At 37.4% G+C, this 26,695-nt stretch overlaps 1 protein-coding gene and 1 long non-coding RNA gene across 3 annotated transcripts in view; one reads left to right on the forward strand and one right to left on the reverse strand.

Annotated features, from left to right (window-relative positions):
• Nucleotides 1-26,695, forward strand: part of LOC144988873 (uncharacterized) — a 385,609-nt gene that overhangs the window by 68,838 nt on the left and 290,076 nt on the right. The gene's annotated exons all lie outside the window — the stretch shown is intronic.
• The window catches only part of LOC144988916 (uncharacterized), a 44,190-nt gene continuing 18,705 nt past the window's right edge, over nt 1,211-26,695 (reverse strand). Inside the window, exon 2 of the long non-coding RNA XR_013653002.1 lies at nt 1,211-8,120. This is a non-coding gene — a long non-coding RNA (uncharacterized LOC144988916). The remainder of the gene's footprint in view (nt 8,121-26,695) is intronic.

Genomic DNA, 26,695 nt, shown 5'->3' on the forward strand with positions numbered 1-26,695 from the left:
GCTATCTTCCACCGTTTTTCGGCACTTAACTCCTTCTACAATTTTTAACCTATTAAAACCGTTCAGCTTTTAAAATGTTTAGCTCTTTCAGCTTATTACTGCTATGACTTTTGGTTTTTCAAATCCTTGTACTTTTTAAGATATTCCAGTTTTTCCGGGAATTTTTGCCCTATTAATATGCATTGGGAAGTTATATACGGGCCTTATTAATTTATACCGGCTGCATTTAGTCATCACAAAGGTGATAGCTCAGCGGCTAAGTAAGCAGGTTTATAATACTGAGGTTCTTAGTTTGATTCCGGCATCAGACTTTTTCTGCATGGTTTTTTACCTTGCCTTTCTTGATAAAATTCAGTTTGACTAATTCAATTAGATTTCGTTACATGGAAGAATTTTCTTTGAGTTGGGGTTACTCATAAGTTTTGACTTTTTATCCTTCAACTTTTAGGGATTTTCCAGGATTTTCCAGGACAGTTGAGCCATTTCATCCACAAATTCAGCTTTTTTTCAATCATGAAAACCTTTGCTACTTCCAACCATAACAGCTTCCACACAATTTTACCTAGAGACACCATTCTAACGTTAAAATGATCAGAGCAGCTTAAGCACACGCACAAACACTCAATGTATGTTAGAAAAAACAGTGGGAGCAAATCTAAGTTAGTTTGGATGTATTTTTTATTTTCCTCCTCGTAGCTGGAAGCTGCAGTTTAAACATGTGCTCCGCAGCCATCTTGTGGACAAGCGTTGGGACCCGGGCCTTAGCCCCGCCCACGGCTGCTAAGGCTCATGGGAAAGTGTTGATTCCCAAACCATGAGTTAGGTGGCTGTTACGAGAAGTGACTATCATGTTTTTACACCAGATATTTTAGTGTCTAAATGGCAATATAATGCTGTATCATTCACCTTGCTAGCTGATGATCATTATTTCTCTCAATCATACATGGATGAGTGTGCTAAGACTAATGGCACATTCATAGTTGAGAGAATTAATCATGAGGCTCAGCATTTGACAGGATGCTCCCTACTGGAGGAGGTGACACCACTTTTACTGTCAAATGATCAGTGCTTTGGATTACAACATCAAGGTTCAATGTCATTATGGGATGGAGACTGTTTGGCAGCCATTTTGTGTTCTTCAAATCTGTCAGATAAATGCATCTAGACATTAAAGAAAAACACAATTATAAACAACAAACCACAACAAGAATCAAGTTTCTCATGCACGAGGGAGAGGAGCAAATGTGTTGGAAAAGGTCCACCACGTTTCTCTTCTCAAAGGGCTGCCCCTCCCTGTGCTGCTTTTATTAAGAACACAAGTGGGAGGTAACAATTCAAGACAAAGACAAAAAGTTCATTAGGGGGTGTCGTCAAATGACCCTTTTGGTTGGATTCTAACTTCAAACAGTATCCCTTATCAGCTCAGGACAGTGTGTCGTAAACCCCCCTCTCTTCCTTGCTGGGATGAGAAGCAGATGAACAAACACAACTGTTTTCAGAAGAGGTAAAAAGGTCAATCTAAGTTAACATTTAAACATACATTTAACCAAATACATTTAAGCAATGATAATAATAAAACAAATTCCTTCACATACTCCCTCCTTTTTATCATTGATAAATGTCAAAATCTCACATCCAATATCACATCTCTTTTCAGTTTTCTGTGACATCTTCATTTTCATAACACTTTCAATTTACACTCAGATGAGAAGTTTTTTTTTTTCTTTTTTTTTTTCAAGTAATTTCAATTTCAAAATCATTACAGTCATCTTGTTCTCCCTTTAATAACAAGTTGTATTCTTGACTCATAAGAACATTTTGTACTCAACCATTCACTGCTCTGGAAATCATAGATTGAATACAAGGAAAAATGCACATAGTGAACACACAACATGTGATCAGTACCATAAAAATAGGTATCACTATTTTTAACAAAAGTTGCCACCAGGAACCAAAAGCAAACCAGGAGAAGAAATCCCAAGATTGGGGTTTCCTGTCATCCTGCATTGCCTGCTGAACCTTTTCAAGTTGATGTAATGCTTCAGTGATGCTGTGACCTTCATCGATGTTGTCAGGAATAAATGTACAACAGGTATAATTTAACATTTTACAAACACCTCCCTCCTGAGCAACCAATAAGTCCAAAACCAATCTGTTCTGTAGAACCATAAGTCTCATGCTTGACATTTCTTCACTATAGCCTTTAAATGCTTTAATTGTAGCGTTCAAAAATAATCAAAAATAAACCTAATCGATAATCAATGGTCTCAATTCTGAAAGTGTTTTTAGCATTTCCCACCTAGGGAAACAATGCCATAGTTACCTTTTTCCCAGTATTCCAGTGTTTATGGTCTTCAGGTACATGTGATCCCCAAATGGAATCATGTGGCTTGACATCAATAAGGTTACGTCTTTGGCGCAGGTGAGGCTCATGGACTGCAGAAACTATGAAAGTGTGACCTGTGACCTTTACAGAAACACAAATCCCACTCCAGTCTCTAGGCAGACTGAGGTAGAGGGCCTGCCCACATAACCAAAACATTTGATCAACCACATAAGTACCATTGTTACCTGGCATTAAATCTGGATTAGATTCAACACAACGTCCTCTGGGGCAGGGAACAGCATAACCATGGGAAACTCTGTCATTGATTATCTGGACTGTGAAGGGAACAAGAAGTTCATGACACATCTTTATCGGCAAAGTTCCTAAAAACTCTGTGCCATTTTTAGTTACGCAATGTGGAAACACAGTTCCTGGTTCCACACTAACATATGGAGCTAATGATTTTGTCAATTTCCGTTTTTTAAACTGATACAAACTCTTGCAACTCCGTCTTACAAGCGTACCATTTGAAGTGGTGACGGCTCCAGTACTAATATACCCTCTGGTACTATATTCAATAACACAGTCGCTCTTCCACTCAGAAAATTGCTTTGCCTGTAAATTAGGATGTAGGGATGAAGCTTCAATTACAGAACAAACATAGCAATCAGATCTATGCATTTCCTTAGCCAGTAACATAACATACCTATACCAAGAATTTGTCATATACAGGTGAGTTATGTTCATTTTTGGACTATTCAAAACATCATGTTCATCAATACTCAGCCATCGTCGAGAAATGTTTCTTTCCTCACTGGTGGTTCTTCTTGCGGGTGGATAATGATTCCAAAAGAATCGAATCCTTGTGGTGGCTCCTGTCAGGAATAGCAGGAACAGTAAACAAAATAAACTGTCTCTTAGCCCAGTTGGACACGCCATGGTGGATATGTACCTATCTTCGGGAGGGAGAGGTTACTAGCACATCACCTCCTCAAGTCCTCTAACAGTGTAGGATCCGTGTAGTGCAAAAGAGATCTGGTGTGCTTTCTTCCCTAAGACTAGGTGGATGTCTCGGCTTCGCTGACGTTGAGACAAGCAGCTTCTATACAGCTGCCTCCCTTTGTAGTCAGACTTCCCCACCTAGCAGTTGGAATTAGCCTCACCCAGATGCTTTTTCTTGCAGTGTGACAGGTGGATCCAAAACGTCCTTTCAGCAATCTTTACAGCTGTTGGTGTAGTCAGCAGGACTTGGAATGGGCCTTCCCGCCGTGGGCTGGACCAACACTTCCTTTTTATGGCCTCCACAAACACCCAGTCACCAACCTGCACTGGTGAAGTGTCCTGTGGAGATAAGAAGGAATCTGGCACTTGATTTGTCCTTTGCACATCTTTAGTGGTAAACATTCTTCTCAAATAATCCACTAAATTTGCATCATCATCTGGAGAATGTTGCTGTGTAGGATCAAGGTCTGGTAACCTATAAGAACGTCCATACAACATTTCAAAAGGCGTTAAAGGTTGACCTGCTGTGCGTGTGATACGCATGCTTAGTTGAACTAAGTCTATGCAGTCAGGCCACTGTCTGTTTGTCTCTTCCATGCATTTCTTTAATTTTGATTTGATAGTGCTATTAGTTCTCTTAACTAATCCTGCACTCTGTGGGTGATAACTACAATGTCTCTTTAGATCAGAACAACGATGTTGAGCCATTTTGTCTATCACTTGATTTACAAAATGTGTACCATTATCACTTCTTATCACTTGTGGTATGCCAAAAGTTGGGATTATTCTTTTACAAATAGCTTTAGCTACTGTAATAGCGTCTTGTGTTGCACATGGAAAAATTTCAACCCATTTGAAAAATGCATTAATAATCACTAAACAATATTTCAATCCTTTGCTTTTATTCTATTCAATAAAATCCGTATGGATTGTATGGAAAGGAAAAGTTCGTTCAGGAAATTTTCCTCTCTTAAATTTAACATTGCCTTGGGGATTATGATGCATACATGTAACACATTGTTTACAAAAAATTTTTTATAGAGTTTATAGAGCATAAATCCATAAGTTGTATAATATTTCTCTAAGTTTACCATAGTTTACCATCCCCCCTGTTGAATCATGGCAAAGCCCATGACTCAAAATCGCTGCCTATTTGTACATGGATTTTGGTAAAATAGGTTGTCCTTCTGTGCTGACATAAAGACCTTGTTCTAACTTTGCTCCCTTTTTGAAACACAAATCTTTTTCTTGTTTCGGTGCGCTGTGTTGCATTTCTTTTAAAACATCAGCGGTTGCATCTGCAGTCACATTCTCATTCGTGCATATTTCTACATCTTTTGTTGCAGCTTGCTTTTCTGTTGCATCTGCAAAGGCATTTTCTTTAGAAATAGGATCTGTTCTGCCTGTGTGTGTCCCTCACATTTACATATTGCCACTTTAGATGGTAACATTACATCAGTCAATAATTCTTTCAGTAAGTCTACATGCGTTACTGGTTTTCCTGTTGACGTTTTAAACCCTCAGTTCTTCCACTGTTGACAAAATAAAATGCACTATAGCAAACGCATATTGGCTATCAGTATAGATTGTAACTGGCTTATCTTTAAACAGTTTGCATGCTTCAATTAAGGCTGTCAAGTCTGCTGATTGTGCTGAGGAATTTCCACACAGGGGTCCTACCTTCAGAACCTTATCTTGAGTTACAACAGCAAAACCCACTTTGTTTCTACCTGTTCAAAGTATAAGTCACTTCCTGCACATGTTCTTTCATTACTTCCCATTTTTGTCGTGAACCTTTAGTACAAGAAATAAATGGAACTGCATCTGCCATTTGTTTCCAATTTGTCACTCTTTCTGTATACATTAAATTTTTTGCTGTCACAGTACAGAAACTAGTTTCATCTTTCCAATAAAAATCATTTATTGTACATTTTTGAAAACCTAGTTTACTCACTGCTTTATCATATCTCCTGTCAGGGCTAGGAGACTTTTTGCATCTTAACATGACATACAGAATGTCTGAAGACATAAAATCTGCATGGGGTGACACTCTGGCTTTTGCTTTCTCCATTAAGTTTTTTGCAGTCTGTCCAAGATCAGTTTTAGGTAGATCTAAAGTCCAATAATAGTGTGGTTCACCTCTGCCTTCTAGCACACAGATGTCTGTATCGGGGCAACGTCGTGCTTGCATCCCCCCTTCTCTGGTGGGGTAAATTCCTAACTTTAATCTTATCATGACATCTCTCCCTAAAAGATTAAAAGGACAGTTTGGTGCTAAAACCACAGGAATGCTTGTTGTTTCATTAGTGTCAGGATTTTCAAAACAAACTGGTTTACTCAAATGTTTAGTTTCAATTTGACCATCTGCAGATCTCATTTGTATTGTTTTATTTGACTTAGGAAAATCATTGTAATGACTTTTTATCACAGTTCTACAAGCCCCTGAGTCACAAAGAAAAACAAACGGTTGTCCCTGAACATAAAGAGTTATTTCTGGCTTTTCCATAAGACAAACTTCAGTGAGATCTAAAAATTCATCACAAATTCGTTGAATTTCTGGTTCAGATTCATTGTTAATCTTGACATTACTTCTACCATCTAGTCAATCTGATTTCTTCCTTTCAGGACAATCTCTCAGCTAATGATCTCTCTGTCCACAAATCCAACATCCCTCATCAACTTGCTCTGACCCTCTGTTGCTACTTCCTCTAGACCTTCCTCTAAAATTTCCTTTACCACGACCACGATTTCTTCCTCTCTTCACATTCCTTCCAAAAAACACATCACTACTTTCCTCCTGCCAAAATGTAACTGCACTTTGATTCCTAAATTTCTTTTTATTCACCATCACTTTTTCTGCATGAACAGCAAAATTCACAAACTGTTGTAGTGCTCCTGTTGGTAGATCTATGTAAAGTGTCCTTATCTAGTCTGCAATCTCTGGTCTCATAGCTTGCAGTAAAACTTGTTTCAGCTGCTGTCTATAGGGACCATCATCATTATCTCTGAGTCCACAATTAGCTTTAAAACTTCTTCAAATCTGACTCTAAAATCAAACACTAATTCTCCATCTTTTTGCTTAGTTTGACCAATCTTTCCATAATCAGGTCTCATTGGAAAGGCTTCTCTAATTCTTTGTCCTAAAAGTGTAAGACTTTGAATCAACTCTTAAACTGTTATGTGGAAGAGGTCTGGGTGGATCGTCATCATTCATAGGATTCCTTTACTTTTGCCCAGTCTGCTTTCATAGCAGTCATCCATGCTTGTTGACATTCAATGCCATTCAGATGATAAGCTCTCTGAACTTCCATCATTTGCTCATGAAAATCCTGTGGATTTTCCCTGTGAGAGATAACTCCCCTCACTGCCTTCCTAACATCCTCTAATGTCCAGGTGCTAAACAAAAGAAGTGTAGGCCTCTGGCCATCTTCTCCAGCTCTAGGATTGGACACTTCAATCATTGGGTTCAGATGACTCTCCAGCTTCTTCCAAACCAACCCCCATAGTTTTACTCCATTCAAGTTTTTTTTCCCTTTTCCTCCTAACATTATTTTTCCTTTTTCTGGTTTATTTAAATCAGTCACTGGTGGGTAAAAACCCGTCAACAGAGGAGCATTCGTCCCCTGGTAGGGAGGAGGTGAGAAATCAGCTGGTTTCTGCTCTCCCCCCCTTTCTTCCTGCTCCTGCTCGGTCTGCAGCCTGCTGCAGCCTGCTGTTGCAGGGGTCTGAGTCTCACAACTGATTTATCCTCTTCTTTTTTAGGAATCAGACATGCTTCTCTAGTTTTACTTTTCTGAATGCCATTCATTATTTTTCGTTGCTTCATTTAAGCACAGTTTTGCACAAATTAATTCTTCACCATTTTTTTGTTTTTTTTTCTAGTTTTTAATTCTGTTTTTAATTGGTAACCTTTGAACTAATTCAGTACATTCCCCTTAAAATCCTAGTTTTTTATCCCATTTTATCAAGAATGTAGTTGAACCTGGATGAACCTCTTTCCATATATATTTTTTCATTTGAATTCCCCCATTTTTTTTCTTTTTTCTTTTATTTATGTTAGTCACAGAGCGTGATCAGAACCAACAGAGAATTTCTCTCAGGACCGAATTTCACTCCCCGTGCAACAAGCTTCTAGGTCAGACCCATTGTCTGATCCGGTCACACGTTTAGGGTCCTCCCAGGAGCAAAACCCGTTTTAGACTCTGGGTTCTTTTCACCTAAAGCCTAATGAGATGAAATCTTGTTCTACTTCAGCAAGCAGCCTTGTGTTAACACCGCAAGGTTTCCAGCTGCTCACTGCTTCGAACAAGTTCACTCCTTTCACACATGCACACACATTCACACCAAAAAAAACTTTTTTTATTTTATTTTTGTTGTTATTCTAGGCCTTTTAGGGACTTGAACCCTCTTACGCGTTTTAGGCTGCAGGACTCGAACCTACACCTTTATTTAGAATTCTGGACTTTTCCGGGACTCCAAACCCACACGTGTTTTAGGCAACAGGACTTGAACCTGTCCCTCAGAATTCTGGGCCACTTCGGGGACTTGAACCCCTGAAAAAGCGCTGTACTTGCCTTGTCGTTGTGGTCTGACTGGTTAACGAATAACGTCAATCCGGACCCAGGGATCAGACCAGTCGATTGGCCGGCGTAGAATTCACTACGACGGACTTTCCTCCGGAGACCTGGTCTCACGGGCTGTGCACAGACTTCAATCGGCATGATCCTCCCCCAAGGACGCAGATATGTTGTCATCCGGCTCGAATGGACCAAAGAATGTCAGATAAATGCATCTAGACATTAAAGAAAAACACAATTATAAACAACAAACCACAACAAGAATCAAGTTTCTCATGCACGAGGGAGAGGAGCAAATGTGTTGGAAAAGGTCCACCACGTTTCTCTTCTCAAAGGGCTGCCCCTCCCTGTGCTGCTTTTATTAAGAACACAAGTGGGAGGTAACAATTCAAGACAAAGACAAAAAGTTCATTAGGGGGTGTCGTCAAATGACCCTTTTGGTTGGATTCTAACTTCAAACAGTATCCCTTATCAGCTCAGGACAGTGTGTCGTAAACCCCCCTCTCTTCCTTGCTGGGATGAGAAGCAGATGAACAAACACAACTGTTTTCAGAAGAGGTAAAAAGGTCAATCTAAGTTAACATTTAAACATACATTTAACCAAATACATTTAAGCAATGATAATAATAAAACAAATTCCTTCACAAAATCTGAAACCATTGTTTCTTTAAACGAATATAACTTCAACATACTTGTAGCTAGAGACACCGTTCAAACATTAAAATGATCACAAGGCTTTGGACGATAAAATACGTTGAGAAATCATTATGGGATGTCGACACAACCTACTGTTGGTGGACTTTTATGACAAAATCTGAAGCAAATATTGCAACAAACTTCATCCATGGCTGGAACTGAACATATTGAAAATCACTGGATCTGGACATATAAGGAATGTGGGCGTGGTTAGCAAACAAACTTCGTTGCTAAGGACGTCCAAAGGTTTACTTTTTCCAATTTGTCTGAAACTGACGTTGATTTGTTCGTCATCCCCAGGCGACCCAAACATAAAATGGTTGCTATGGAGATAAAATTAATAGAAAAGCCGCCATTTTGAAAAAAGTGGATTTTCTATCAACTTAGACATGTAGCTTTTACCAATATGATATTCTCAAAAAATTTGTTTTATTGAGTCAGTTGATGATGCTGATTCCAATGCTGGCACTTCAAGCCATTTTAGCATCATCTTCAAATTTTCAACAGTACCTCCATTTTTTCAACATTTCCAGCTTTCATGCTTAACTCCGTCTACAAATTTTGACCTGTTTTGGTCATTCTACTTTTACAATGTTCACCTTTGACTTGTGGTCCTTTAACTTTTCAAAATATTTCAGGATTTTGCAGGACAGTTCAACCATTTTTTTGAACAATTTCAGCTTTCATGCTTAACTCCTTCTACAATGTTTGACCTATTTTAGACATTCTACTTTTACAATGTTCAGCTTTTTCATCATATTTCTGCTTTCATTCAGCAATACAGCATTCAACCCTGCATTTTCTTCTGGAAATGCAGCTCCTTCTAGTTTTTATAGTATCTTCCGCCGTTTTTTGGCGTTTAACTACTTCTACAATTTTTAACCTATTTTAACCATTCTACTTTTAAAATGTTCATCTCTTTCATCTTATTTCTGCTATGACTTTTGGTTTTTCAAATCCTTTTACTTTTTAAGATATTCCAGGTTTTCCGGGAATTTTTGCTCCATTGAAATACATGGAGAATTTTTCGTTCAGAAGTTCACAGTTAAACTCCTTCTACAATTTTTCACCTATTTTAACCGTTCGACTATGAAAATGTTCAGCTCTTTCATCTTATTCTAGCTATGACATTTTGGTCCTTCAAATCTTTGAACTTTTCCAGATATTCCCGGATATTCCCAGATTTTCCAATCTTTTTGCTCCATTGGCCACACCTTTGCGTCTTTAAACAATTGTAACTTTAACATTCTTTTGGCTAGAGACACCGTTCAAATATTGAAATGTTCACAAGGTTTTGGACCTCAACATAAGGCTCAAAATTATTATGGGATGGCAACACCACCTACAGTTTGGCGGCCATTTTGTGCCAAAATGTGAGGCAATTTTAACCTTCTTCAAACTTTCACCTATTTTTACCATTCTACTATTACAATGTTCAACCCTTTCATCTTATTCCTTTCAGCTATGACTTTTGGTCCTTCAAATCTTAGAACTTTTCCAGATATTCCCCGATATTCCCAGATTTTCCAATCTTTTTGCTCCATTGGCCACACCTTTGCTTCTTTAAACAATTGTAACTTTAACATTCTTTTGGCGAGAGACACCGTTCAAATATTGAAATGTTCACAAGGTTTTGGACTTCAACATAAGGTTCAAAATTATTATGGGATGGCAACACCACCTACAGTTTGGCGGCCATTTTGTGCCAAAATGTGAGGCAATTTTAAACTTCTTCAAACTTTCACCTATTTTTACCATTCTACTATTACAATGTTCAACCCTTTCATCTTATTCCTTTCAGCTATGACTTTTGGTCCTTCAAATCTTTGAACTTTTCCAGATATTCCCGGATATTCCCAGATTTTCCAATGTTTTTGCTCCATTGGCCACACCTTTGCTTCTTTAAACAATTGTAACTTTAACATTCTTTTGGCTAGAGACACCGTTCAAATATTGAAATGTTCACAAGGTTTTGGACTTCAACATAAAGTTCAAAATTATTATGGGATGGCAACACAAACCTACAGTTTGGCGGCCATTTTGTGCCAAAATGTGAGGCAATTTTAAACTTCTTCAAACTTTCACGTATTTTAATCCTTCTACTATTACAATGTTCAACCCTTTCAGCTTATTCCTTTCAGCTACGACTTTTAGTCTTTCAAATCTTTGAACTTTTCAAGATATTCCAAGATTTTCCAGGATTTTCCAAGATTTTTGCTTCATTTAAATACATGGAGAATCCTTGAAAACCTTTGTTGCTTTCAAGCATTATAACTTTAACAAGCTTTCAGATAGAGGCACCGTTCAAACATTGAAATGCTCACAAGGCTTTGGACTTCAACATACGTTTTGAAATTATTATGGGATGGCAACACAACCTACTGTTTGGTGGGCATTTTTTGACAAAATCTGAAGCAAATGTTGCAATAAACTTCATCCATGGCTGGAACTGAACATATTGAAATTCACTGGATCTGGACATATAAGGAATGTGGGCGTGGTTAGCAAACAAAGCTCGTTGCTAAGGACGTCCAAAAGTTTCATTTTCCGATTCATCTGAAACCGACGTTGATTTGTTCCTCATCTCCAGGCGACCCAAACGTAAAATGGTTGCTATGGAGATAAAATTAATAGAAAGCCGCCATTTTGAAAAAAATGGATTTTCTATCAACTTAGAACATGTAGGTTTTACCAATATGATACTCTCAAACAATGTGTTTTTTGGATTCAGTTGATGATGCTGATTCCAATGCTAGCACTTTTTGCCATTTTAGCAACTTCTTCAAATTTTCAACACTTCAGCCATTTTTTCAACAATTTCAGCTTTAATGCTTAACTCCTTCTACAAACTTTGACCTATTTCAGCCATTCTACTATTACAATGTTCAACTTTTTCATCTTATTCCTGCTAGGACTTTTGCACATTTAACTTTTCATGGTTCTTCCAGTACAGTTAAGCCATTTCTTCAGCTAATTCAGCTTTCATTCAGCAGTACAGCATTCAACCCTGCATTTTCTTCTGGAAATGCAGCTCCTTCTAGTGTTACATTTGTTTTCCTCTTATGCTATCTTCTGCCGTTTTTCGGCACTTAACTCCTTCTACAATTTTTAACTTATTTTAACCGTTCAACTTTTAAAATGTTCAACTCTTTCATCTTATTACTGCTATGACTTTTGGCTTTTCAAATCCTTGTACTTTTTAAGATATTTTAGGATATTTCAGGATTTTTTGCTTCATTGAAATACATTGAAAATCCTAGCCCTGCCCACAGCCTTTATGGCTCATGGGAAGTGTTGATTCCCACACCATGAGTTAGGTGGCTGTTACGAGAAGTGACTATCATGTTGTTACACCATACATGTTACTGGATAAATGACAACATAATGCTGTGTCATTCAGCTAGCAAGCTGCTGATCATTATATCTCAGTCATTATACGTGGATGATTGTGCTAACATTGATGGCACATGCATAGTTGAGAAAACTAATCTTGAGGCTCAGCATTTGCCAGAATGGCCCGTTCTGCAGGACGCGACTCCACTTTTACTGTCAAATGATCAGTGCTTTGGATTACAACATCAAGGTTTGAAGTCATTATGGGATGGAGACTGTTTGGCAGCCATTTTCTGTTTTTCAAATCTGAAGCCTTTGTTTCTTTAAACAAATATAACTTCAACATACTTGTAGCTAGAGACACCGTTCAAACATTAAAATGATCACAAGGCTTTGGACAATAAAATACATTTAGGAAATCATTATGGGATGTCAACAAAACCTACTTTTGGTGGCCTTTTTATGACAAAATCTAAAGAAAATATTGCAATAAACTTCATCCATGGCTAGAACTGAACATATTGAAATTCACTGGATCTGGACATATAAGGAATGTGGGCGTGGTTAGCAAACAAACTTCGTTGCTAAGGACGTCCAAAGGTTTACTTTTTCCAATTTGTCTGAAACTGACATCGATTTGTTCGTCATCCCCAGGCGACCCAAACACAACATGGTCGCTATGGAGATAAAATTAATAGAAAAGCCGCCATTTTGAAAAAAGTGGATTTTCTGTCAACTTAGAACATGTAGCTTTTACCAATATGATACTCTTAAACAATGTGGTTTTTTGAGTCAGTTGATGATGCTGATGCTAGCACTTTTAGCCATTTTAGCTTCATCTTCAAATTTTCAACAGTACATCAATTTTTTCAACAATTTCAGCTTTCATGCTTAACCCCGTCTACAAATTTTGACCTGTTTTGGTCATTTTACTTTTACAATGTTCACCTTTGACTTTTGGTCCTTTAATTTTTCAAAATATTCTAGGGTTTTCCAGGATATTTCAGCCATTTTTTCAACAATTTTTTAGTTTTCATGCTTAACTCCTTCTACAATGTTTGACCTATTTTAGACATTCTACTTTTACAATGTTCAGCTTTTTCGTCATATTTCTGCTTTCATTCAGCAATACAGCATTCAACCCTGCATTTTCTTCTGGAAATGCAGCTCCTTCTAGTTGGTTGAATGCTGTAAAGCATTCAACCCTTTGTTTTCCTGTTTCTCTTTATTTATTATTATCGTATCTTATAGTATCTTCCGCCGTTTTTTGGCGTTTAACTACTTCTACAATTTTTAACCTATTTTAACCATTCTACTATTAAAATGTTCATCTCTTTCATCTTATTTCTGCTATGACTTTTGGTTTTTCAAATCCTTTTACTTTTTAAGATATTCCAGGTTTTCCGGGAATTTTTGCTCCATTGAAATACATGGAGAATTTTTCGTTCAGAAGTTCACAGTTAAACTCCTTCTACAATTTTTCACCTATTTTAACCGTTCGACTATGAAAATGTTCAGCTCTTTCATCTTATTCTAGCTATGACATTTTGGTCCTTCAAATCTTTGAACTTTTCCAGATATTCCCGGATATTCCCAGATTTTCCAATGTTTTTGCTCCATTGGCCACACCTTTGCTTCTTTAAACAATTGTAACTTTAACATTCTTTTGGCTAGAGACACCGTTCAAATATTGAAATGTTCACAAGGTTTTGGACTTCAACATAAGGTTCAAAATTATTATGGGATGGCAACACCACCTACAGTTTGGCGGCCATTTTGTGCCAAAATGTGAGGCAATTTTAAACTTCTTCAAACTTTCACCTATTTTTACCATTCTACTATTACAATGTTCAACCTTTTCAGCTTATTCCTTTCAGCTATGACTTTTGGTCCTTCAAATCCTTGAACTTTTCCAGATATTCCCGGATATTCCCAGATTTTCCAATCTTTTTGCTCCATTGGCCACACCTTTGCTTCTTTAAACAATTGTAACTTTAACATTCTTTTGGCTAGAGACACCGTTCAAATATTGAAATTTTCACAAGGTTTTGGACTTCAACACAAGGCTCAAAATTATTATGGGATGGCAACACCACCTACAGTTTGGCGGCCATTTTGTGCCAAAATGTGAGGCAATTTTAAACTTCTTCAAACTTTCACGTATTTTAATCCTTCTACTATTACAATGTTCAACCCTTTCAGCTTATTCCTTTCAGCTACGACTTTTAGTCTTTCAAATGTTTGAACTTTTCAAGATATTCCAAGATTTTCCAGGATTTTCCAAGATTTTTGCTTCATTTAAATACATGGAGAATCCTTGAAAACCTTTGTTGCTTTCAAGCATTATAACTTTAACATGCTTTCAGCTAGAGGCACCGTTCAAACATTGAAATGCTCACAAGGCTTTGGACTTCAACATACGTTTTGAAATTATTATGGGATGGCAACACAACCTACTGTTTGGTGGGCATTTTTTGACAAAATCTGAAGCAAATGTTGCAATAAACTTCATCCATGGCTGGAACTGAACATATTGAAATTCACTGGATCTGGACATATAAGGAATGTGGGCGTGGTTAGCAAACAAAGCTCGTTGCTAAGGACGTCCAAAAGTTTACTTTTTCCGATTCATCTGAAACTGACGCTGATTTGTTCCTCATCTCCAGGCGACCCAAACTTTAAATGGTTGCTATGGAGATAAAATCAATAGAAAAGCCGCCATTTTGAAAAGAGTGGATTTTCTATCAACTTAGAACATGTAGCTTTTACCAATATAATACTCTCAAACAACGTGTTTTTTGGAGTCAGTTGATGATGCTGATTCCAATGCTAGTACTTTTAGCCATTTTAGCAACATCTTCAAATTTTCAACAATTCAGCCATTTTTTCTACAATTTCAGCTTTCATGCTTAAGTCCTACAAATTTTGACCTATTTCAGCCATTCTACTATTACAATGTTCAACTTTTTCAGCTTATTCCTGCTAGGACTTTTGCACCTTTAACTTTTCATGGTTCTTCCAGTACAGTTCAGCCATTTCTTCAGCTAATTCAGCTTTCATTCAGCAGTACAGCATTCAACCCTGCATTTTCTTCTGGAAATGCAGCTCCTTCTAGTTATTTATACTATCTTCCGCCGTTTTTTGACACTTAACTCCTTCCACAATTTTTAACCGATTTTTACCATTCAACTTTTAAAATGTTCAGCTCTTTCAGCTCATTATTGCTATGACTTTTGGTACTTCTACTCCTTGTACTTTTTAAGATATTCCAGTTTTTCCGGGAATTTTTGCCCTATTAAAATGCATTGGGAAGTTATGGTGCACGAGGCGCCCTGTTCGACACCCGGTTTGGACCCTTAAAATTTTCTTCCAACCAACTTTTAAAATGTTCAACTCTTTCAACTTATTACAGTTATTACTTTTGGTCATTCAAATCATTGAACTTTTTAAGATATTCCAGGATTTTTGCTCCATTAAAATGCATAGGGAATTCTTGTGCTTAACCTCTTTTACAGGTTTTTACCCTTTTTAACCATTTTACTTTTAAAATTTTGAGCTCTTTCAGCTCAGTTCAGCCATGTCTTTAACAAATTAAACTTTCTTCTAGCAATACAGCATTGAATCCTGTATTTTCTTCTGGAAATGCATCTCCTTCTACAATTTTTTTACCTCCACAATTTTTTTACCATCAATTTTGGTCATTCAAATCCTTTTACTTTTCAAAAGGGAAAACTTTTGTTCGTTTTTCCACGTAAAATACGAACTGTGGCATGAAACCGTTTCAACTCGGCTTCGCCCACTGGAACTGTACACGACAAGCCTTATTTATCTATACCGGCTGCATCGTATTGTAAATAAAGTGTTAGCTCAGTGGCTAAGGTGAACGGTTTATCATACTGAGGTTCTGAGTTCGATTCTGACATTCGACTTTTTCTGCATGGTTTTTTACCTTGCCTTTCTTGATGAGATTCAGTTCCACTCACTTAAATATATTTCGTTACATGGAAGAATTTTCTTTCAGGTGGTATTACTCATAAGTTTTGACTTTTTATCCTTTAACTTTTAGGGATTTTCCAGGATTTTCCAGGACAGTTCAGCCATTTCATCAGCAAGTTCAGCTTTCATTAAGCAGTACTGCATTCAATCTTTGACAACCTTTGATTCTTCCAACCCTTACAACTTCCACACAATTTTAGCTAGAGACACCATTCAAACGTTAAAATGATCAGAGCAGCTAAAAGCACACACACAAACACTCGATGTCTTCTTTCTCTTTCGGCTTTTCCCATCAGGGGTCGCCACAGCGAATCATCCTTTTCCACCTCACTCTATCATGAACATCTTCTACCCTAACGTTAGCCAACTTCATGTCCTCTGTTAAGACATCCATATATCTCCTCTTTGGCCGTCCTCTTGCCCTCCGGCCAGGCAGCTCCATCTCCAACATCCTTCTACCAATATATCCACTATCCCTCCTCTGAACATGTCCAAACCATCTCAGTCTGGCTTCTCTGACTTTGTCGCCAACACAGGCAACATGAGCCGTCCCTCTGATGTACTCGTTCCTTATCCTGTCTAACCTGGTCACTCCTAAGGAGAACCTCAACATCTTCATTTCTGCTACCTCCATCTCAGCCTCTTGTCTCTGTCTCACTGCTACCGTCTCTAACCCATAGAGCAGAGCTGGTCTCACCACTGTCTTGTACACCTTTCCTTTGAGTCTTGCTGGCACTCTTCTGTCACACAACACTCCTGACACTTTCCTCCAACCGCTCCAACCTGCCTGCACTCGCCTCTTCACCTCTTTTCCACAATCCCCATCACACTGAACTGTTGACCCCAAGTACTTAAACTCCTGCACCTTCTTCACCTCAGCCCCCTGTAACCTAACGCTTCTACCTTGATCCCTCTCGTTCAGACACATGTATTCTGTCTTACTACGACTGACCTTCATACCTCTTCTTTCCAGAGCAAACCTCCACCTCTCTAGCTGTTCCTCCACCTGCTCTCTACTCTCACTGCAAATTACAATGTCATCCGCAAACATCATTGTCCAGGGAGATTCCTGTCTTACCTCGTCTGTCAGCCTGTCCATCAGCATAGCAAACAAAAAAGGACTCAAAGCTGATCCTTGGTGTAGTCCCACCTCCACCTTGAACTCCTCTGTCTGACCTACAGCACATCTCACCACCGTCATACTTCTCTCATACATGTCCTGAACTACTCTGACATACTTCTCTGCCACTCCAGATGACCTCATACAGTACAACAGCTCCTCCCTCGGCACCCTGTCATACGCCTTCTCTAAATCTACGAACACACAATGCAGCTCCTTCTGACCTTCTCTGTACTTTTCCATCAACATTCTCAAAGCAAAAATGGCATCAGTGGTGCTCTTACGGGGCATGAAACCATACTGCTGCTCACAAATCTCCACCTTCTTCCTAAGCCTGGCTTCCACTACTCTTTCCCACAGCTTCATTGTGTGGCTCATCAACTTTATTCCTCTATAGTTGCTGCAGTTCTGCATGTCACCCTTGTTTTTAAAGATCGGGACCAGAACGCTTCTCCTCCATTCCTCAGGCATCTTCTCGCTCTCTAAAATCCTATTGAACAACCTCGTTAGAAATTCCACTGCTGTCTCTCCTAGGCACTTCCATACCTCCACAGGTACGTCATCAGGACCAACGGCCTTTCCGCTCTTCATCCTTTTCAGAGCCTTCCTAACCTCATCCTTTCCAATCTCTGCTACTTCCTGCTCCACAACAACCACATCTTCCTCCCTTCTTTCCCTGTCATTTTCCTCGTTCATCAGCTCCTCAAAATACTCCTTCCATCTTTTCTGTACACTCTCTTGGGTTGTTAGCACCTTTCCATCTCTGTCCTTAATCACCCTTATCTGTTGCACGTCCTTCCCATCTCTGTCTCTCTGTCTGGCTAGCCTGTACAAGTCCTTCTCTCCTTCCTTTGTGTCTAACCTGTCATAAAGCTCATCGTAAGCTTTCTGTTTGGCCTTTGCCACCTCTCTCTTCACTCTACGCTGCGCTTCCTTGTACTCCTGTCTACCTTCCTCAGTCCTTTCTACATCCCACTTCCTTTTAGCCAACCTCTTCCTCTGGACGCATTCCTGTACTTCCTCATTCCACCACCAAGTCTCTTTACCGTCTTTCCTCTTTCCAGATGACACACCTAGCACCTTCCTACCTGTTTCCCTGATAATCTCTGCTGTAGTTTCCCAGTCCTCTGGAAGCTCATCCTGACCACCCAGGACCTGCCTCAACTTCTGCCTAAATTCCTCACAAGTTTCTTCATTCTGTAGCTTCCACCACTTGATCTTCTTTTCTGTTTTCCCTATCTTCTTCTTCCTGACCTCCAGAGTCATCTTACACACCACCATGCGGTGCTGTCTGGCTACACTCTCTCCTACCACCACACAAACACTCGATGTATGTTAGAAAAAACAGTGGGAGCAAATCTAAGTTAGTTTTGATGTATTTTTTATTTTCCTCCTCGTAGCTGGAAGCTGCAGTTCAAACATGTGCTCCAGCCATCTTGTGAACAAACGTCAGGACCCTGGCCTTAGCCCCGCCCACGGCCGCTAAGGCTCATGGGAAGTGTTGATTCCCACACCATGAGTTAGGCGGCTGTTACGAGAAGTGACTATCATGTTGTTACTACACATGTTACTGGTTAAATGACAATATAATGCTGTGTCATTCAGCTAGCTAGTTGATGATCAATATGTCTCTCCACTATACATGGATAACTGTGCTATGATTGATGATACATGCACAGTTGGGAAATTTAATCATGTGACACAGAATTGTACATGGTGCCCCCTACTAGATGAAATTACTGAATGTCTACTTTAGTTTTAATTGATCAATGCATTAGACTGTACCATCAAGGTTTGAAATCATTAAGAGATAGGGAGGGTTTGGCAGCCATTTTGTGTTTTCAAATTTGATACCTTTGTTGCTTTTAACTTTCCTAACTTTGACATGCCTTTAGCTAGAAACACCGTTCAAACATTAAACTGCTCATAAGACTTTGTATTTCAATATAAGTTTTGAAATTATTATGGGATGGAAACACCAACTACGGTTTTGCTGCCATTTTGTGCCTAAATGTGAGGCGATTTTAAACTGTTTTTTTAAACCTATTTTAACCATTTTACTGTTGCTATGTTAAGATCTTTCAGCCTAATCCTTTCAGCTATTACTTTTGGTCTTTCAAATCCTTGAACCTTTCAAGGTTTTCCAGGATTTTCCAAGATTTTTCCTCCATTAAAATACATTGAGAATCCTTGAAAGCCTTTGGTTCTTTCAACCATCATAACTTCAACATGCCTTTAGCTACAGACACTGTTCAAACATTAAATTGATCACAAGGCTTTGGAATATAAAATACGTTTATAAATCATTATGGGATGTCGACACAACCTACTGTTTGGTGGCAATTTCATTACAAAATCTGAAGCAAATATTGCAATAAACTTCATCCATGGTTAGAACCGAACATATTGAAATTCACTGGATCTGGACATATAAGGAATGTGGGTGTGGTTAGCAAACAAACTTTGTTGCTAAGGACGTCCAAAGGTTTACTTTTTCCAATTTGTCTGAAACTAATGTCGATTTGTTCGTCATCCCCAGGCGACCCAAACATAAAATGGTTGCTATGGAGATAAAATTAATAGAAAAGCCGCCATTTTCAAAAAAGTGGATTTTCTGTCAACTTAGAACATGTAGTTTTACCAATATGATACTCTTAAACAATGTGTTTTTTTGAGTCAGTTGATGATGCTGATTTCAGTGCTAGCACTTTTAGCCATATTAGCAACATCTTCACATTTTCAAAAGTTTAGCCATTTTTTCAACAATTTCAGCTTTAATGCTTAACTCCTTCTACAAACTTTGACCTATTTTAGCCATTCTACTATTACAATGTTCAACTTTTTCAGCTTATTCCTGCTAGGAGTTTTGTACCTTTACCTTTTCAAGGTTTTCCAGTACAGTTCAGCCATTTCTTCAGCTAATTCAGCTTTCATTCAGCAGTACAGCATTCAACCCTGCATTTTCTTCTGGAAATGCAGCTCCTTCTAGTTTATTGGTTGAATGCTGTAAAGCATTCAACCCTTTGTTTTCCTGTTTCTCTTTATTGGTTGAATGCTATAAAGCATTCAACCCTTTGTTTTCCTGTTTCTCTTTATTTATTATTATTATTATTATTTATACTATCTTCCGCCGTTTTTTGACACTTAACTACTTCTACAATTTTTAACCGATTTTTACCATTCAACTTTTAAAATGTTCAGCTCTTTCAGCTTATTATTGGTATGACTTTTGGTTTTTCAAATCCTTTTACTTTTAAAGATATTCCAGTTTTTCCGGGAATTTTCGCCCTATTAAAATGCATTGGGAAGTTATGGTGCCCGAGGCGCCCGGTTCGACACCCGGTTCGGACGCTTCAAAATTTTCTTCCAACCAACTTTTAAAATGTTCAACTCTTTCAACTTATTACAGTTATTACTTTTGGTCATTCAAATCATTGAACTTTTTAAGATATTCCAGGATTTTCCAGGATTTTTTGCTCCATTAAAATACATAGAGAATCCTTGTGCTAAACTTCTTTTACAGGTTTTTACTTACTTTAACCATTGTATGAAACAGTTCAGCTCATTCCTTTCCTTCAAATCTTCAAATTTTCATTAATTCAGCCATTTTTTCAATAATTTCAGGCCTTGTTTAACTCCTTTTACAATTTTTTTACCTCCAAAATTTTTTTTACCACCACTTTTGGTCCCTCAAATCCTTCGACATTTCAAAAGTGAAGGCTCATGGGAAAGTGTTGATTCCCAAACCATGAGTTAGGTGGCTGTTACGAGAAGTGACTATCATGTTTTTACACCAGATATTTTAGAGTCTAAATGTCATTATAATGCTGAATCATTCAGCTAGCTAGCTGATGATCAATATATCTCTCCATTATACATGGATGTGTATGCAAAACCTCATGGCACATGCATAGTTGAGAGAATTGGTCTTGACGCTTTGCATTTGCCAGAATGTCTCCTGCTGCAGGATGTGGCTCCACTTTTACTGTCAAATGATTAGTGCTTTGGATTACAACATCAAGGTTTGAAGTCATTATGGGATGGAGACCATTTGGCAGCCATTTTGTGTTTTTCAAATCTGAAGCCTTTGTTTCTTTAAACAAATATAACTTCAACATACTTGTAGCTAGAGACATCGTTCAAACATTAAAATGACCACAAGGCTTTGGACTATTAAATACGTTTAGAAATTATTATGGGATGTCGACACAACCTAATGTTGGTTGCCTTTTTATGACAAAATCTGAAGCAAATTTTTGCTCCATTAAATTACATAGGGAATTCTTGTGCTTAACCTCTTTTACAGGTTTTCATCTATTTTAACCATTTTACTTTTAAAATGTTCAGCTCTGTTCAGCCATTTCTTTTACAAATTAAGCTTTCTTTCAGCAATACAGCATTCAACCCTGCATTTTCTTCTGGAAATGCAGCTCCTTCTAGTTTATTGGTTGAATGCTGTAAAGCATTCAACCCTTTGTTTTCCTGTTTCTCTTTATTTATTCTTTATTACGCTCATCTTCCGCCGTTTTTCGGCACTTAACTCCTTCTACAGTTTTTAACCGATTTTTACCATTCAACTTTTAAAATGTTCAGCTCTTTCAGCTAATTATTGCTATGACTTTTGGTACTTTTAATCCTTGTACTTTTTAAGATATTCCAGTTTTTCCGGGAATTTTTGCCCTATTAAAATGCATTGGGAAGTTATGGTGCACAAGGTTGCCGAATCGACTCCCAGTTCGGACCCTTAATATTTTTTCTACCATTTTACTTTTAAAATGTTCAAATCTTTCAACTTATTACAGTTATTACTTTTGGCTTTTGAAATACTTCAACTTTTTAAGATATTCCAGGATTTTTGCTCCATTAAAATACACAGGCAATCCTTGTGCCTAACTTCTTTTACAGTTTTTTACCTACTTTAACCATTTTACTTTTAAAATGTTGAGCTCTTTCAACTTATTACAGTGATTACTTTTGGTCATTCAAATCATTGAACTTTTTAAGATATTCCAGGATTTTCCAGGATTTTTTGCTCCATTAAAATACACAGGGAATCCTTGTGCTTAACTTCTTTTACAGGTTTTTACCTACTTTAACCATTGTACTAACCATTCCTTTCCTTCAAATCTTCAAATTTTCAACAATTCAGCCATTTTTTCAACAATTTAGGGCCTTGTTTAACTCCTTTTACAATTTTTGTACCTACACAATTTTTTTACCACCACTTTTGGTCCTTCAAATCCTTTGACCTTTCAAAAGTGAAAATTTTCGTTCGTTTTTTCCACGTAAAAAACGAACTGTGGCATGAAATCGTTTCAACTCAGCTTCTCCCAATAAGACTATATACGACAAGCTTGATTAATAGATACCGGCTGCATTGTGTCGTCACAGAAATGTTAGCTCAATGGCTTAGAAAGTGGTCTTACAATACTGAGGTTCTGAGTTCGAATCCAGCATCTGACTTTTTCTGCATGTTTTTTTACCTTGCCTTTCTTGATGAAATTCAGTTCCACTAACTCAATTATATTTCGTTACATGGAAGAAATTTCTTTGAGGTGGGGTTACTCATAAGCTTTGACGTTTCAATGTATGTTAGAAAAAACAGTGGGAGCAAATCTAAGTTAGTTTTGATGTATTTTTTATTTTCCTCCTCGTAGCTGGAAGCTGCAGTTCAAACATGTGCTTCAGCCATTTTGTGAACAAGCGTCGCCCACGGCCGCTAAGGCTCATGGGAAGTGTTGATTCCCAAACCATGAGTTAGGTGGCTGTTACGAGAATTGACTATCATGTTGTTACGCCACACGTTAGTTGTTCAAAGACAATAAAATGCTGTGTCATCCAGCTATCTAGCTGATGATCAGCACAGCTCTCAATTATACATGGATGAGTATGCTAAGATTCATGACCCATGCAAAGTTGAGAGAATTAGTCATGAGGTTGAACATAAGACAGAATGCCCCTTTCTGGAGGAAGTGACCGTACTTTCACTGTCAAATTCTTAGTGCTTTGGAATATTACATCAAAGTTTGAAATCATTATGGGATGGAAACTGCATGGCAGCCATTTTGTGTTTTTCAAATTTGAAACTGTAGTTTCTTTCAACCAATATAACTTCCACATACTTGTAGGTAGAGACACAGTTCAAACATTGAAATGTTCGCAAGGCTTTGGACTTCAATATAAGGCTCAAAACTATTATGGGATGGCAACACCACCTAGAGTTTGGTGGCCATTTTGTGCCAAAATGTGAGGCAATTTTATACTTCTTCAAACTTTCACCTATTTTAATCATTCTACTATTACAATGTTCAACCCTGTCAGCTTATTCCTTTCAGCTACTACTTTTGGTCTTTCAAATCTTTGAACTTTTCAAGATATTCCAGGATTTTCCAGGATTTTTGCTCCATTAAATTACATAGGGAATTCTTGTGCTTAACCTCTTTTACAGGTTTTCACCTATTTTAACCATTTTACTTCTAAAATTTTGAGCTCTTTCAGCTCATTATTGCTATGACTTTTGGTCATTCAAATCATTGAACTTTTTAAGATATTCCAGGATTTTCCAGGAATTTTGCTCCATTTAAACACAAGGATGATCCTTGAAAACCTTTTTTGTTTTAACCATTGTAACTTCAACATGCTTTCAGCTAGAGACACCGTTCAAACATTGAAATGTTCACAAGGCTTTGGACTTCAAAATGAGGCTCAAAACTATTATGGGATGGCAACACCACCTAGAGTTTGGTGGCCATTTTGTGCCAAAATGTGAGGCAATTTTAAACTTCTTCAAACTTTCACCTATTTTAATCATTCTACTATTACAATGTTCAACCGTGTCAGCTTATTCCTTTCAGCTACTACTTTTGGTCTTTCAAATCTTTGAACTTTTCAAGATATTCCAGGATTTTCCAGGATTTTTGCTCCATTAAATTACATAGGGAATTCTTGTGCTTAACCTCTTTTACAGGTTTTCACCTATTTTAACCATTTTACTTCTAAAATTTTGAGCTCTTTCAGCTCATTATTGCTATGACTTTTGGTCATTCAAATCATTGAACTTTTTAAGATTTTCCAGGATTTTTGCTCCATTAAATTACATAGGGAATTCTTGTGCTTAACCTCTTTTACAGGTTTTCACCTATTTTAACCATTTTACTTCTAAAATTTTGAGCTCCTTCAGCTCAGTTCAGCCATTCCTTTTACAAATTAAGTTTTCTTTCAGCAATACAGCATTCAACCCTGCATTTTCTTCTGGAAATGCAGCTCCTTCTAGTTTCTTTATTATTATTTACACTATCTTCCGCCGTTTTTTGACACTTAACTACTTCTACAATTTTTAACCTATTTTAACCATTCAACTTTTAAAATGTTCAGCTCCTTCAGCTTATTCCAGCTATGACTTTTGGTTTTTCAAATCCTTGTACTTTTTAAGATATTCCAGTTTTTCCGGGAATTTTTGCCCTATTAAAATGCATTGGGAACTTATGGTACATGAGGTTCGCGGTTCGACACCCGGTTCGGACGCTTCAAAATTTTCTACCTTTCAACTTTGAAAATATTCAAATCTTTCAACTTATTACAGTTATTACTTTTGGTCATTCAAATCATTGAACTTTTTAAGATGTTCCAGGATTTTTTGCTCCATTAAAATACATAGGGAATCACTGTGCTTAACCTCTTTTACAGGTTTTCACCTATTTTAACCATTTTACTTTTAAAATGTTAAGCTCTTTCAGCTCAGTTCAGCCATTTCTTTTACAAATTAAGCTTTCTTTCAGCAATACAGCATTCAACCCTGCATTTTCTTCTGGAAATGCAGCTCCTTCTAGTTATTATCGTATCTTATAGTATCTTCCGCCGTTTTTTGGCGCTTAACTCCTTCTACAATTTTTAACCCATTTTAACCATTCAACTTTTAAAATGTTCAGCTCTTTCAGCTTATTCCTGCTATGACTTTTGGTTTTTCAAATCCTTTTACTTTTTAAGATATTCCAGTTTTTCCGGGAATTTTTGCCCTATTAAAATGCATTGGGAAGTTATGGTGCCCGAGGCGCCCGGTTCGACACCCGGTTCGGACGCTTCAAAATTTTCTTCCAACCAACTTTTAAAATGTTCAACTCTTTCAACTTATTACAGTTATTACTTTTGGTCATTCAAATCATTGAACTTTTTAAGATATTCCAGGATTTTCCAGGATTTTTTGCTCCATTAAAATACATAGAGAATCCTTGTGCTAAACTTCTTTTACAGGTTTTTACTTACTTTAACCATTGTATGAAACAGTTCAGCTCATTCCTTTCCTTCAAATCTTCAAATTTTCATTAATTCAGCCATTTTTTCAATAATTTCAGGCCTTGTTTAACTCCTTTTACAATTTTTTTACCTCCAAAATTTTTTTTACCACCACTTTTGGTCCCTCAAATCCTTCGACATTTCAAAAGTGAAGGCTCATGGGAAAGTGTTGATTCCCAAACCATGAGTTAGGTGGCTGTTACGAGAAGTGACTATGATGTTTTTGCACCACATATGTTAGTGGTTAAATGAAAATATAATGCTGAATCATTCAGCTAGCTAGCTGATGATCAATATATCTCTCCATTATACATGGATGTGTGTGCAAAACCTCATGGCACATGCATAGTTGAGAGAATTGGTCTTGACGCTTTGCATTTGCCAGAATGTCTCCTGCTGCAGGATGTGGCTCCACTTTTACTGTCAAATGATTAGTGCTTTGGATTACAACATCAAGGTTTGAAGTCATTATGGGATGGAGACCATTTGGCAGCCATTTTGTGTTTTTCAAATCTGAAGCCTTTGTTTCTTTAAACAAATATAACTTCAACATACTTGTAGCTAGAGACATCGTTCAAACATTAAAATGATCACAAGGCTTTGGACTATTAAATACGTTTAGAAATTATTATGGGATGTCGACACAACCTAATGTTGGTTGCCTTTTTATGACAAAATCTGAAGCAAATTTTTGCTCCATTAAATTACATAGGGAATTCTTGTGCTTAACCTCTTTTACAGGTTTTCATCTATTTTAACCATTTTACTTTTAAAATGTTCAGCTCTGTTCAGCCATTTCTTTTACAAATTAAGCTTTCTTTCAGCAATACAGCATTCAACCCTGCATTTTCTTCTGGAAATGCAGCTCCTTCTAGTTGGTTGAATGCTGTAAAGCATTCAACCCTTTGTTTTCCTGTTTCTCTTTATTGGTTGAATGCTGTAAAGCATTCAACCCTTTGTTTTCCTGTTTCTCTTTATTTATTATTATTTATACTATCTTCCGCCGTTTTTTGACACTTAACTCCTTCCACAATTTTTAACCGATTTTTACCATTCAACTTTTAAAATGTTCAGCTCTTTCAGCTCATTATTGCTATGATTTTTGGTACTTGTAATCCTTGTACTTTTTAAGATATTCCAGTTTTTCCGGGAATTTTTGCCCTATTAAAATGCATTGGGAAGTTATGGTGCACGAGGCGCCCTGTTCGACACCCGGTTTGGACCCTTAAAATTTTCTTCCAACCAACTTTTAAAATGTTCAACTCTTTCAACTTATTACAGTTATTACTTTTGGTCATTCAAATCATTGAACTTTTTAAGATATTCCAGGATTTTTGCTCCATTAAAATGCAT

This window comes from Oryzias latipes, chromosome 2, assembly GCF_053564925.1.
Source record: "Oryzias latipes strain Hd-rR chromosome 2, Olatipes_Hd-rR_3.1".
Taxonomy (NCBI): Eukaryota; Metazoa; Chordata; class Actinopteri; order Beloniformes; family Adrianichthyidae; genus Oryzias; species Oryzias latipes.